Source organism: Physeter macrocephalus, chromosome 14, assembly GCF_002837175.3.
Source record: "Physeter macrocephalus isolate SW-GA chromosome 14, ASM283717v5, whole genome shotgun sequence".
NCBI classification, from domain to species: domain Eukaryota; kingdom Metazoa; phylum Chordata; class Mammalia; order Artiodactyla; family Physeteridae; genus Physeter; species Physeter macrocephalus.
This window is the reverse complement of record NC_041227.1, coordinates 79,832,022-79,845,757: the sequence shown is the minus strand read 5'-3', so window position 1 is coordinate 79,845,757 and position 13,736 is coordinate 79,832,022. Positions and strand designations below refer to the sequence as shown.

The 13,736-nt window shown below is 46.6% G+C and overlaps 1 protein-coding gene across 1 annotated transcript in view; it reads left to right on the top strand.

Annotated features, from left to right (window-relative positions):
* The first annotated feature begins 1,480 nt into the window (after positions 1–1,480).
* The window catches only part of LOC129392717 (carbohydrate sulfotransferase 12-like), an 18,230-nt gene continuing 5,974 nt past the window's right edge, over positions 1,481–13,736 (top strand). Inside the window, exon 1 of the mRNA XM_055089762.1 lies at positions 1,481–1,543. The gene's annotated coding sequence lies outside the window, so the exon portion shown is untranslated. The remainder of the gene's footprint in view (positions 1,544–13,736) is intronic.

Genomic DNA, 13,736 nt, shown 5'->3' with positions numbered 1-13,736 from the left:
CTCTATCTGTTTCTAAAACATTTCATCACCCCAAAAGGGGGCCTGGCCCCATTCTGAACTTGCTCTGCCTTCCTTCTCCCCACTCCCAGGGAAGGGTGGTGTTTATCTCAGCTCCAGGTCCAGTCAGCTGAGACCCTCACCCAGCTTCCTGACCCTGAGTCCTGGCACACACCCAAACAACCTTGGTGCTCTGTTCACATTCCCAAGAAGGCTTCTGCAGTGTGAGATTCTGGCTCCTGGGCACCTGAACATCTCCTTAATTCAAAGAAGGCTTTACCAACACCCCCAGGGCCTGGGCCTGTGGAATTCAGGGGGAAATTCATTACAGTTCACAACATGCTTTATCCTGGCAAAGGGTCTGAGAAGTCTGGCTGCAATTAAACATTTAAAACTTTATTTCCTGTGCCCTGCTCTTATTTGACCAGAGAACCCTTTCATCTTATCAAGGGGGCACCCAGAACCTTCTCTGCAGGCCCCCATTTCAGGGGATACGTTGGGAATTGCTGGCCTAGTGGAAACATTAATTGAGCACCTCTGAATGCAGTCCTCTGGGTAAATGAGTTCATCTTCATTATGCACCACTTCTTCATAATTAGCAAAATCTTGGCTGGAGGAAATTACGTTTTAAAAGTTTTTTTTTAATGGAGGTATAATTTATATATAAGCAAAATGCATCCTTTTGAGTGTAGAGTTTTGGGAGTTTTGACAAACATATACAGTCATGTAACCACCACCAACACCACAATCAAGATACAGAACAGTTCAATCACAACTGAAATTTCCTCATGGCCCTTGTTAGCTTTCCCTCGGAAGGAGCCCACCCACTGGGAGGAACCATGAACAACTTCACTGACAGAAAAAGTTCTGTGGACAAACAGTGGAAACGGCTGCGCAAAATGTGAATGTACTTAATGCCCCTCGGCACACTTAAAAATGGTTAAGATGGCAATACGTTATGGGTATTTTACCACAATTTAAAAAATCAGTAAGAACCACGATGGGAGTGCTGACGATGCATCAGGCATCTTGCTCAGCGCTTTACGCGCACCCTCTCATCTGGTGTCACTAGCCACGACCCTACTGATGGACTTGGACACAACCTCAGAGAGGTTCAGTCACTTGCCCAAGGCCACACAGGGCCCAGCAGCAGGATCCTCAGCAGGCAGTCGGTGCTCGCGAACGGGTCCTGTAGACAGCAGGTGCTGCCTAAGTGCTGGCCTGCCGGACCCGAGAGGCTGCAAAGCCTCGCTGGCCTCGGGCGACTGGCAGCACAGGCTTGGCCGCTGGGAGGGGGCGGGGCTCCCCGAGGCCGGGGGCGGGGCCGCTCCCGGCCGTAAATACGGCGCCACATGGCACTGGTTGGGGAGGCCCGGGGAGGCGCGGAGGGCGCAGGCGCACTGAGGGGGTGATCCTCGGCCTCCGTGGCCTCTCCGTGGACCGCGATTTCTCGCGAGAAGAGGGGCGAGGGGCGGGGCCGGTGGAGGGGCGGCCTGGAGAGGGTCCGCTGTTCGCGAGGCGGTGGATGCGCGAGCGGCAGCGAGAGGTGAGGTGAGGGGAGATGAGGCGAGGGGCGCGCGAGGTGATGCGAGGGACGCGGGGCGGGATGAGGGGCGCGCGGTGAGGTGAGGTGAGGCGAGGGGCGCGGGGCGGGGGTCCCGGCGGCGCGGCGGGTCCTGCCCCCTCAGCCGCCCGGGCGGGGCCGGCGCGGCTCCGGGCCGAGCCCCCGCGCCGTCGCTGTGTGACCTTGGCCGGGCTCGCACCGTCTCTGAGCCCCGGTCCTGTGGGGATGAGGGAGACCTGGACGGGGCGTGGGGCGCCCGGCGCGCCGCCCATCCGCGGTGGGGCTCGCGGCTGTGGTCAGCTGCCGCCGTCGGTGCTGGTCCCCGCCCGTTTCTGGCCGCCCGGCATCTGCCCTGCAGGGGCGGCGGCGGCGGGGGGTGGGATCTTCCTTGCACGCTTGTCAGCTTCCCCCATGGGCTGGTTGGGAGTGTGGAGGGAGGAGCAGGCGCGCGGGGTTCCAGGGAGCCCTCGGGGGGGTCTCCGTGCGCGAGGACCGAGAGTGGACGCCCGGTCGCACGGGTCCCTCCACCAGCCTCGTGCAGGGGGGGGAACCCCCGCCCCGGTGCCCTGGCTCGCCCGAGGCCACGGGCACTTCCCCGTCCCGCTGACCGCGGACCTGTGACTGCAGACCCGGCGGATGCGGGCGCGTCCTGGAAGAGTACCACTCGAATGACCCTTTGCTCCAGAAGCAGCGAAAGGAAGTCATGTATTAGTCGCTAACAGTAGGACTTATAGCTTCCATTTGGGCTCCTAGCCACCAAGACATGTCCCGCAAGTCGTTGGCTGGAGCCGAGGTTCCGTCTGGCGCGGAGCACGACAAGCCATAGTGTTCCCGTGATTATTGAATTATTTATGTTATAATTCGACGCCGGAGAGACTCAGGAGGCCCGGGATGAATGACTATGTGGGTTGGGGGCAGAGCGGATGCGAGCGCATCTTTAAGGGTACTGTCCCCACACGTGTGGGTCCGGGCAGGGGGCAGCTGGGAAACAGTTCAGCTGGTCGTCACCTGCCCCCAAACCAGGACACAGTTTAGCCCTTCTCTGTGAACACCTGGCTTTGGGAAGGTGACTCAGGGCTGGTGTCAGTGTGAAAAAGGAGATATTAGGAAAACTTTTTTTTTTTCTTAGTGGTTTGAGAGGTGGCAATTTTATTTATTTATTTATTTGTCTGCCTTGGGCCTTCGTTACTGCGTGCCGGCTTACTCTAGTTGCAGCGAGCACTCTTCATTGTGGTGCGCGGGCTTCTCATTGCGGTGGCTTCTCTAGTTGCGGAGCACAGGCTGTAGCCGTGCAGGCTTCAGTAGTTGTGGCGCGTGGGCTTCAGTAGTTGTGGCACGTGGGCTCAGTAGTTGTGGCTCGCAGGCTGTAGAGCGCAGGCTCAGTAGTTGTGGTGCACGGGCTTAGTTGCTCCGCAGCATGTGGGATCTTCCCCGACCGGGGCTCGAACCCGTGTCCCCTGCATCGGCAGGGGGATTCTTAACCACTGCGCCACCAGGGAAGTCCGGGAAAACTTAGAAATTGAAGTATAATTGATTAACGTCGTATAAGTTTAAGATGTGCAAAGTGTTGATTTGATACACATATATTGCAACATGATTACCACCAAAGTGTCAGCTGACACCAAGGAAAGTGTTACCTGAAGGTAGCGCTACTGAGAATTTAGAGAGTGCCTGCATGGACATGCATGGATGTTTAGTTTTCTTGCCAGATGGTTTATAAGACTTTGGGCTGTTATTTTCAGGCCAGCGGTGTACTGTTCACTGTTACTCAGTGTGCACCTACTTCATTATCTGAGCAAACGTTGAGCCTCTCATCATTTGTAAGATGCTACGTTGGGCTAGATGCTGGTAATATGATTAACCTGACTATAATACCATGTGATTAGTGCTGTCATCTAGGTGTTTACAAAGTGTGAAGACAGAGGGAGCAGCTAAACTTGTTTCTTGGTGTTGTAGAAGTTTCCCATAGTGGAGATGACATATGAGTTGGACCTTGAGAGACGAGTGAAGTTTGGGGAGAACATTCCAAGTGGAGGCAGCAGGGTATGTGGAGGCGTGGAAGTGAATGGGACGTTTGGGGGGAGGGAGCAGTGAGTGCCTGAGCTCATTGTGGGATGGGGTTTGAGGACTGAAATGGAGGCTAAGACCAGAAAGGGGTTTCTGACCAAAGGGCCTTGAATGCTGTGCCGGGGAGTTTGGACTTCTATCCTTTTGGTGAGGAGTAGTCAAGGTTTTGGGTGGGCTGTGAGAGATGCGTTTTAGAAGAGTAACGCTAGTGAGAACAGAGGATAGAGCCAGGGTATCAGGAGGTGGAGACTGAGTTGGGTACATTTGAAGAGAGTGTGGGTCAGGACAGTGGCTGAGAGTTGAGAAGGGCGTCAGCTTGAAACAAGCAGGAGAATCCACAGTGCGATGGCACTCTGTGGGATGTGGTGAAAGGGAAAAGAAAAAGGCAAAAGTAACCAAGGTTTCTCACTTGGGTGCTGAGGACGGGGCTGGTACCTGAGATAAGGAATACTGGAGCAGGTTTGGAGAAGGGAGGGGCTAAAATGCATTTGATTTTTAGACTTGTAGAATTTGCAGTATTTGTGGGCCATCCTGGATGAGATGTGCTCTTGGAGAGAGAGAATGTGTCCGGGGACGGAATCCTGGGAAATCCAGCCGGAAAGGGACAGATGGCAGAAGAGAAGCATGTTGGATGGCTGACAGTGGAAATGCAGTTTACTGTCGTTACCATACAGTCACCAAGGCTAGTGGGTGATTCTATTCTAGAAGGGTCTCAAGGCTGAAGTGCCATTCCTGGATAAGAGATGGTTATTGATAATACTGAAACAAATGCTGCTAGTTTATAATTTTTTTTAAACTTACATCTTTAGTTTCAATTTTTAGATTGTTTCTTTATCTTTTTCTTCAGAAAGTAGTGGTTAGTTTCACGCTTACTTAGTGGGTCTGTGGCTGCATCCGGGGCTGATGGTTCTCCAGTCATTTGCCAACACATGTGCTTAATGATAACTGACTCAGTAACTCAATACTTCCTGTAGTTAACCAAGGTGGTGGTTTCTGTAACTGTTTAGAGAACTTTAAAAGTATTTCAAAGAGGAATAGGAAGCACCTGGTGCAGCTGAGTGGGGCAGAGGGGCTGGACTGCTGTACTAAACCCAAGAGGATGAAGGGGATGGAGCCTGCTTGGCTCCCAGAACACTATCAGTTGGTACTTTTCCTTACAGGAAGGAGAATGGAAGAGTCTTTGGGGAAAGTGAGTAGCCTGAGAAAGGACCTAAAAATAGTGACATCAGGGGGTCCACAGTGAGGAGGCCCAGTTGGATCACTCACTAATGAAGCTCATAATTAATAACCCCTTTCTAGGGTCCAGAGCTTCCAAGTTCTTGTAACCCCCTACCCCTTAAACAGGAGTAGACAACCAAAGACAAGTGAAGACACCTCTGATTTGGAAGACAGAGGTCATAACACACACTTGGAAGCCATAGAGAGTGTGCAGGAAGCACACTTAAAAAGCATACACTGTCACTAATACACACACGGAGATAAGATCTTGCATGTGCAAGAGGCAAGAACAGGATGCTCTTTTTTTTTTACAGGAGCATTCAGAAATCCAAAAAGATAACTCATGGATATAAAAAATACAGTGGAAGAAATAAAAAAACTTAGTAGATGAAAAGGTTGAGAGCTCAGGAAATAGAACAGAAAAACAGAGGTGGAAAATGAGAGAAAAAAGAAAATTAAAGCATCAGATTAGGCAGTTGACAGCTGAGTAATAACAGTTTCAGCAAGAAATAAAATGGGATAAAATCGTCCACAAAATGATAAGGGAAATCCTAGAACCAAAACTTTCTGCGCTGAAGGGGCCCACTGAGTGACCGGCACCACGGATGAAAATGCAGGTGTCCTTCACCTACCTGTCTATTCAGTTTCCAATTTGGATGTTCAGAGTGTGGGGTGCTCCCCCACACTCTTTTGTATAGGGAGGGAGGGATACCGAGTTTCTGGTAGTGACTAGTAAGAGTCTGGAAAGCAGGTTTATTTGGAAGTGCATCTGAAGCTGTTTCAGAATTTGAATAGTGAGAGTTCACATGGAGAGAGAGACGTGCACACTCACTCCGAGACACGTTGTTGTGAGATTTCAGAACTCTGGACAAAAAAGATCATGCTAGCTTCTGAGAAAGAATAAAGACAGGCCACCAACAGGTCATCAAGGGATGAAGCAGAATGGCTCCGAACCCATCTTTAGGAACATTGGAAGCTGGGAGACAAGAGAGCATTACTTTCAAAATTCTGAAAGAAAATATTTTCCACCTTGAATTCTAAACTCAGGCAAAGGAGGGTATAATAAAGATATTTTCACAAATGCTTCAAAGATTTGTCTCATGTATTTTAAAGAAGTGACTGGCAGGCATACTCTCCCAAAATGAGGTGTTGAATCTGGAAAGACAGGCTAGAGGAGACAGGGTTAGCCTCAGAGGAGAGGTGAAAAGAATCTGCTGGATGAGATGGAGAGGCTAGGATGCCAGCCAGGCCAGGGACCAGGCATGAGAGCAGGTATCTTGTGACCTGAGCCTCGAAGTTTCCTCAAAGAGATTTTTTGGGGAATGTGAAATTGGTGGGGCACCTGATGCTCTGGAACATCTGGAGAGGAGATTAAGCAGTTGGCAGAGTTGGGGCTGTATTAGTGATTGAGTACACAGAAAGCAAAGCAAGCGAAAACACAAGACTATTAACTAGTTCCAGGGAAAATAAGCCGTTGTGCAGGAAAGATAGATAATTACGGTGTACTGCAAGGCTCAGCTGTGAATAGCCTTTGTGCAATGATAATAATATACGCAAACATCGAATATTGCTCTAATTAAAATGATGATATGCCTGTCTGGAGGAGCCGTGGAGATGAGAAGGGCATGGTTGTTTGGAGGGCCCAGGGGAGGAAAGAGAGACTACCTTTCTGCCCGCTGCCTGCCACTGTTTGGGGAAGTCAGTAGATGATGCTCAAGCCGAACCATCGGTTATCGCCCAGGGCTATTGCTTAGAGGTAGGTGGTGACACCAGCAGATTCAGCTAATAAGAATGAGAGGGCTTCCCTGGTGGCGCAGTGGTTGAGAGTCCGCCTGCCGACGCAGGGGATGCGGGTTCGTGCCCCGGTCCGGGAGGATCCCACGTGCCGCGGCGCGGCTGGGCCCGTGAGCCGTGGCCGCCGAGCCTGCGCGTCCGGAGCCTGTGCTCCGCAACCGGAGAGGCCACAACAGTGAGAGGCCCGCGTACCGCAAAAAAAAAAAAAAAAGAATGAGAGAGAAAGATGGAGGTGGGTCGTGAGAAAGAAAGGGACTGGGTACTGTGTGTGTAGTAAACTCCTGGGACAATTTAATCCTTTAGCATACATGCATAATGTTGATCAAAATAAAGACAAAGCAGTAAGCTTCCAACTCTGATGAAAGAAGAGGCTAGACTCTTGCCTGTTTGGTGTGCAGCTAGGTCACTCACCAGGCTGTCTTTCTTATCAGGGAGACTTTACTTGTTCTTATTTCCTCTCCATTATTGTCATTGTTCTCTGTATCCTGTCTCTTGCCTGTGGTCACATATCAGAGATTTGGTGCTTCCTTTAGCTTTTTCTTTTCTTTTAACTTGTATAAAGGAATTGTATCCAAAAGTAGAGATAATAGGGACTTCTCTGGTGGCGCGGTGGTTAAGAATCTGCCTGCCAATGCAGGGGACACGGGTTTGAGCCCTGGCCTGCGAAGATCCCACATGCCACGGAGCAACTAAGCCCGTGCGCCACAGCTACTGAGCCTGCGCTCTAGAGCCCGAGAACCACAACTACTGAGCCCGCGCGCCTAGAGCCCGTGCTCCGCAACAAGAGAAGCCACCGCAACGAGAAGCCCGCGCACCACGACAAAGAGTAGCCCCCGCTTGCCACAACTAGGGAAAGCTCGCGCGCAGCAACAAAGACCCAGCACAGCCAAAAATAAATAATATTTTTTAAAAAGTAGAGATAATAGTTCTATGAACTCTTCTTTACCTATCACCCAGTTTCAGAAATTATGAATTCAGGGTCAGTCATGTTTATCTGTTTTTGTTAGCATAACGACTCTTTATTTAGAGTACCTACTGTATGCCAAGCACTATTCATAGCCTTGAGGCTACAACTGTGACAGACTTTGAAGGGTCAAGTACCTCCCTTCTAAAGTTGATATTCTAGTGCAGATAGACCATAAGCACATAAACCAGTGAATATATAATATTGGAGGTAATGACAAATGACGTGGAGAAAAACCAGGTACGGAGGTTGGGGCATGCAGGGTGTGAAGGGATCAGGGAAGCCCTCACCGATGAGGTGAGCTTCAGGCGTAGATCAGAAGGAGGTGACAGGTTGAGCCACAGGATCCCTGGGGGTGTGCAGGCCAGGTAGTGGGAGCCTGGTTGGTGTAGCTGATGAACAGCAAGGAGGCCATAGTGGCTAGAGTGGGGCCGGTGATGGGGAGTAAAGGGGGTGAGAGCGTGGGATCCCAGTCATATAGGGCTTGTCATGGGCCACTGTAAGGACCGGAAAAATGGGAAGCTGTTGGACTCCAAAGACTGGAGGGTTTTGAGCAGAGCCATGACATGATCTGACTTTTAGCAGAATAACCGTGGCTACTGGGTTTAAAGGGGATAGTATGGGCCGGAGAGCGGAGGCAGGAGAACAAGTCGGACGCTGTTGCAGTAACGCAGGTGAGAGCTGGTGGTGGCCTGGGGGGCGCGGTGCACAGGAGGTAGGGCAGTAGAGGGGTTAGGGTCTGCATATATTTGAAGGTAAAGCCCTAATCAGGTTCTTAAGCGAATCATAGTGAAATTTATTATCTATTTTCCCTTGAAATAATTTCTTTGAATTGACTTAACTCTGGGAAATGAGTTATTTGGATTCCAGAGTCAAATACCATGCAAGAAATATTTGAGTGTTGCGAGGAATACAGAAGATATAGTAGACATGATCCCTGTCTCCTAAGAACTTGAAATCTAGTTTGGGAATATGGGACTGCTGTGCCTACACTAATACCCTGCCTATTTGTGAGGTACCGAGGGGGCTTAGAGACGAGGGACGAAGACACCAACGTGAGCAGATAGCCAAGTGTGCTGTGGGCCACCTCTGTGGGAAGTTACTTTATTTCAAAGGCCAAGTTTGGGCTCAGTTTTCATTCAGGTCTTCTGGGACGGACATCAACCTTTCATTCTCATCAGCGTGCCCATTTATTACTTATTTTTATTTGGATACACTGTCAGATTTCGTTCTCAGGGTTAACCGAACACAAGTGAAGTAATTTTATAAGCAAATAACCCCCCAGTGCTGGTGACACGGAAGTGAAAATATACCTTACAGTGGGGGTTTTAATCCAACACCAAAGCATCAATTGCAGGGCTGGGCCATACAGGGTGCAGAGAGTAAACGTTGCGACCACTAACAAACTTTCCAAATTTCTGCTGACTACAGTGCTGAGAACCTCAGTGAATTATTTGCCTGTGCAAAGCTGGAAAAGAAGTAGGTAGTTTCTGGTCTCTTTGCCAGTAGCATAAATGAATAAAACTTGAAACATTCTTGGACTTCTTAATGAAGGTCATGTCACTTGATTTAATGCTCGGAAGTTGGCTCTTTGGACAAGGAAAAACAAATTTTCTCAGAAATAAAGGTAATACAAATCTGAGTGTCTAGAAAAACCAACCAATTCTGCATTAAATATTTACTGTAGAGGCTGGTAGACTGTAGTGGTTGGGAAGGTAGGCTCTCAGATCAGTTGTTCAAATGCCAGCTCTGAGCAGTTGTAGCTGCGTGCACTCGGGTCAGTTGCCTGGCCGACTCTGAGCAGTTGTAGCTGTGCGTACACTCGAGTCAGTTGCCTGCCTGTTTTGCCCTAACTTTATCGCAATTACTGTGAGGATTAAATAAGTTAAGATATGCAAGGCCTATAACAGCACTTTGGAAAACGTATTAGCTATTGTTATTATTATAAAATTCATTGAAACCATAACATTCTTCTTTGCTGATAACTGGCTATTGGTAGAAAGCATGAGTAATAATAAGAATAATGTTATATTTATATGATACAAATATTTGAGGGCCGGATGAAACAGAAAGATAAATAAGGCCAGTGGGATAGTCTGAAGAACATGCTTTACTATTTTACAAAACACTTAAAATGTTCTCATTTTCATCCTCTCAGTAGCTCCCGTTAGCAGAAAGACCTTGATTGTTCTTGTTTTATAGGTGAGGAATTGAAACTCACACTTAAAGAGTTATCCCAGGCCACTCAGCAGAGACTGGACTTGGCCTCAGAATTCCTTTCCTTTTCTTCCCGATCTCCAAATGTCTGTGTACTTAGCTGGTATGTTCTCATTTTCATCCTCTCAGTAGCTCCCGTTAGCAGAAAGACCTTGATTGTTCTTGTTTTATAGGTGAGGAATTGAAACTCACACTTAAAGAGTTATCCCAGGCCACTCAGCAGAGACTGGACTTGGCCTCAGAATTCCTTTCCTTTTCTTCCCGATCTCCAAATGTCTGTGTAGGACTTCAGTGCTGCTGTTTTCATCCTGTGTAGAAATCAGTGACAGCTGGTTAGTTCATAGTGTTTGTGCTGAAGAGAAAAGTTTTAGCTTCTGGTGATTGGCTTAATAAGACTGCTCACATTTTCTTCCCCTTGAAATCAAATGTATCGAGGTATAATTTACATGCAATAAAATGCACACATTTTAAGTGTAAAGTTCCATGATTGTGGACAGATATATCTACTTGTGTAACTGCCACTACAAAAATATAATAGAACATTTCCATCCCCCAGATTTCCTCCTGTCCCTTTGCAGTCTATGATTTCTGTCACTATTTTTGCCTTTTATAACCTTTGTATAAATGAAATCATGTGGTATGTACTCTTTTGTGTCTGGGTACTTTTGTTTAGTGTAATATCTGCAGGATTCATCCATGTTGTTGCATGTACTGATGTGTGAGTCCATGGTTCACTCTTTTTTTATCGTTGAGTAGTTTTCCACTGAATGAGTACACCACAGCTTGTTTATTCATTCACTTGTTGATGGACCTCTGGGTTCTTTTCAGTTTGTAGCTATTTTGAGTAAAGCCACAATGAACATTCTTGTACAGATCTTTGTGTGGACAGTTATTTCATTCATGGATTTTGTCTTTGATGTTTTATCTAAAAGGCATCACAATACGCAAGGTCATTTAGGTTATCTCCTGTGTTACCTTCTAGGAGTTTTATAGTTTTGCATTTTACACTTAGGTCTATTATCCATTTTGAGTTAGTTTTTTTGAAGGTCTGTGTCTAGATTCTTTTTTTTAATTTTTTTCTTTACACATGATATCCAGTTGTTCCAGTACCATTTGTTGCAGAAACAGACTGTCTTTGCTCCCTTGTATTGCCTTTGCTCCTTTGTTAAAAATAAGTTGACTATATGGGGGTCTATTTCCGAGCTATCTGTTCGGTTCCAGTGATCTACTTCTCCATTCTTTTGCCAATACCACAACATTTTGATTACTGTAGCTTTATGGTAAATCTTGAAGTCGGGCAGCATCAATCTTCCAGCTTTGTTCTTCTCCTTCAATATTGTGTTGGCTATTCTGGGTCTTTGACTCCTACATATAAACTTTAGAAACAGTTTGTTGATATCCACAAAATAACTTGCTGGGATTTTGGTTGGGATTAATCTATAGATTAAGTTGGGAAGAACGGACATCTTGGCAATATTGAGTCTTCCTATCCTTTAGCACTTTGAACATGGAATATCTCTTCATTTCCTTAGTTCTTCTGATGATTTCATTCATCAGAACTTTGTAGTTTTCCTCATATAGATCTTGTACATATTTTGTTAGATTTATACTAAGTGTTTTACTTTTGGGGGGGTGCTAACAAATGGAATTGTGTTTTTAATTTCAAGTTCCACTTGTTCATTGCTGATATATAGGAAAGTGGTTGACTTTTGTTTATTAACCTTGTGTACTGCAAACTTGCTATAATCCCTTGAGCCCGTAAAATTTTATAATTGAAAAAGTATTGATAATCTAAGATTTGTATATCATATTTTGATGGTCAGTTTGGTCTTTAAATAGAGTCCCTAAGCTTTATTACAGAACATCTACTGTTATGGATCTTACAGAACCTTCCAGGAGGTTAAAAATCTGCTTGATATTTTTTAATACAATCTTTTTGACTTTTTGAAAGTCTCAGCATAAAAAAAAAACTAGTCTGTATGCAAAAAAAGTTGACATCAATTTTTTTCATAATAGCCAAAAAAGAGAGCTAACTCCAAAGTTCATCAGTTGGTAAATGGATAAACAGATAGTGGTATATCCATATAGTGGGGTACTGCCCAGCAATGACACAAGCAACAACTTGGACAAATCTCAAAAGCATCTTCCCAAGTGAAGGAAGCCAAATACAAGAGGCTACTTCCTGTATAATTGCATTTATGTGACATTCTAGAAAGGGCAGAACTATAGAACAGAAAACAGATTGGTAGCTGCCCGGAGCTGGGTGTTGGGGGAGGATAAGGGAACTTTGGGGGATGATGAAGATGTTCTATATCTTAATTATAGTGTACATTTGCCCAAACTCATCAGACTGTACAGTTAAAAAGTGCGTTTTATTGTGTATAAATCATACCGCAATAAACCTGACTTAAAAAGGAAAAAAAGCAAGGTGCTAAAGTGACTTAATCAGGAAAGAACCGTCTTTTAAACAAATGGTGCTGGAGTAACAGGATATCTCTATCGGAAAAAAATGAATCTCAACCTCTCCCTCTGGAATACTTGTATTGGATAGTGGCTGAAATTCTCTGCATTTAACATTCCTTTCCACCATGGCAGATACATTAATTTCCATTTATTACCACCCACTGTTTAATTCTCACTGGTTTGGTCACTTGTATCTATAATATGTAGTAAATACACACACATACACACACACACACACACACACACACACACACACACACACAAACTCCAGTCCATATGACAAAATAAATATTGATGTATTAGTGAGGGTTCTCCAAGGAAACAGAACCAATAAGGGGTGTGTGTGTGTGTGTGTGTGTGTGTGTGTGTGTGTGTGTGTGAAGAGATTTATCATGAGGAATTGGCTCACAGGGTTATGGAAGCTGAGCAGTTCAGACCCAGGAGAGCTGATGGTGTGCTCCAGTCTGAGTCTGAAGGCCTGAGAACCGGGAAGACTGCTGGTGAGAGTTCTAGTACTCGTCCAAGTCTGAAGGCATGAGACCAGTGTCCCAGCTCAAAGACAGTCAGGTGGAGAGAGGGAATTCTCTCTTCCTCTGCCTTTTTGTTCTATTCAGGCTTTCAACAAATTGGATGAGGCTAACCCACACTGGGGAGGGCCATCTGCTTTATTCAGTCTACCGATTCAAACATTAATCTCCTCCAGAAACACCCTCACAGACATACCCAGAATGTGTGACCAACTACCTGGGCAGCCATAGCTCAGTCAAGTTGACACGTAAAACTAACCAGCATATACCACCTGACTTTTCTGTACTGTAGTGGTCAGTTCTGCTATCAAATTTTGGGAAGTGCCTTTGTACGGGTCTTAGTATGGGTCTGGCCTTGTGGCCCTCTATTCTAGATATGTCAGGATGACACACATCTGAGTGGGAGGGAGGTCAGCCCTCAGCTTTCTGCTGCACACCACCCCATCTTCCCGGATTCTTGCCTGCTATTGGTCTGAAGGCTCCTTGAGACCAGCAGGCTTATGTGGGCGGCCAGCACGGGGTGCTTGCTTCCTGGGGCTGCCAAGCTACCCCTGGCATCATACCCTGCCATGTGTGAGAAGAAATGTTTAACCCCACCTTGAGCTAAGAAACAACTCTGCCTAGCCACAGTGTTTCGGTTTAAACCCAACCTAATTCTTTCATCAGTAGTGTTTACAAGGGCCTTTGACAAAACCCTTGTAGAAAACTAGCCCCCCAAAGGTGAAACTTCTGGATAGACTTTGCTGTCAGTTCTATTGCTGCGGGTAGAAGCCTGAGACTGATATGCAGCAGCCAATCGTAGATCACTTCCTCTGTGAAGGTTCTTCTTGCTCTGCTTCTTCAAAACTTGTGGGGCTTTTTTTTTTTTTTTTTTTTTTTTTTGGCGGTACGCAGGCCTCTCACTGTTGTGGCCTCTCCCCTTGTG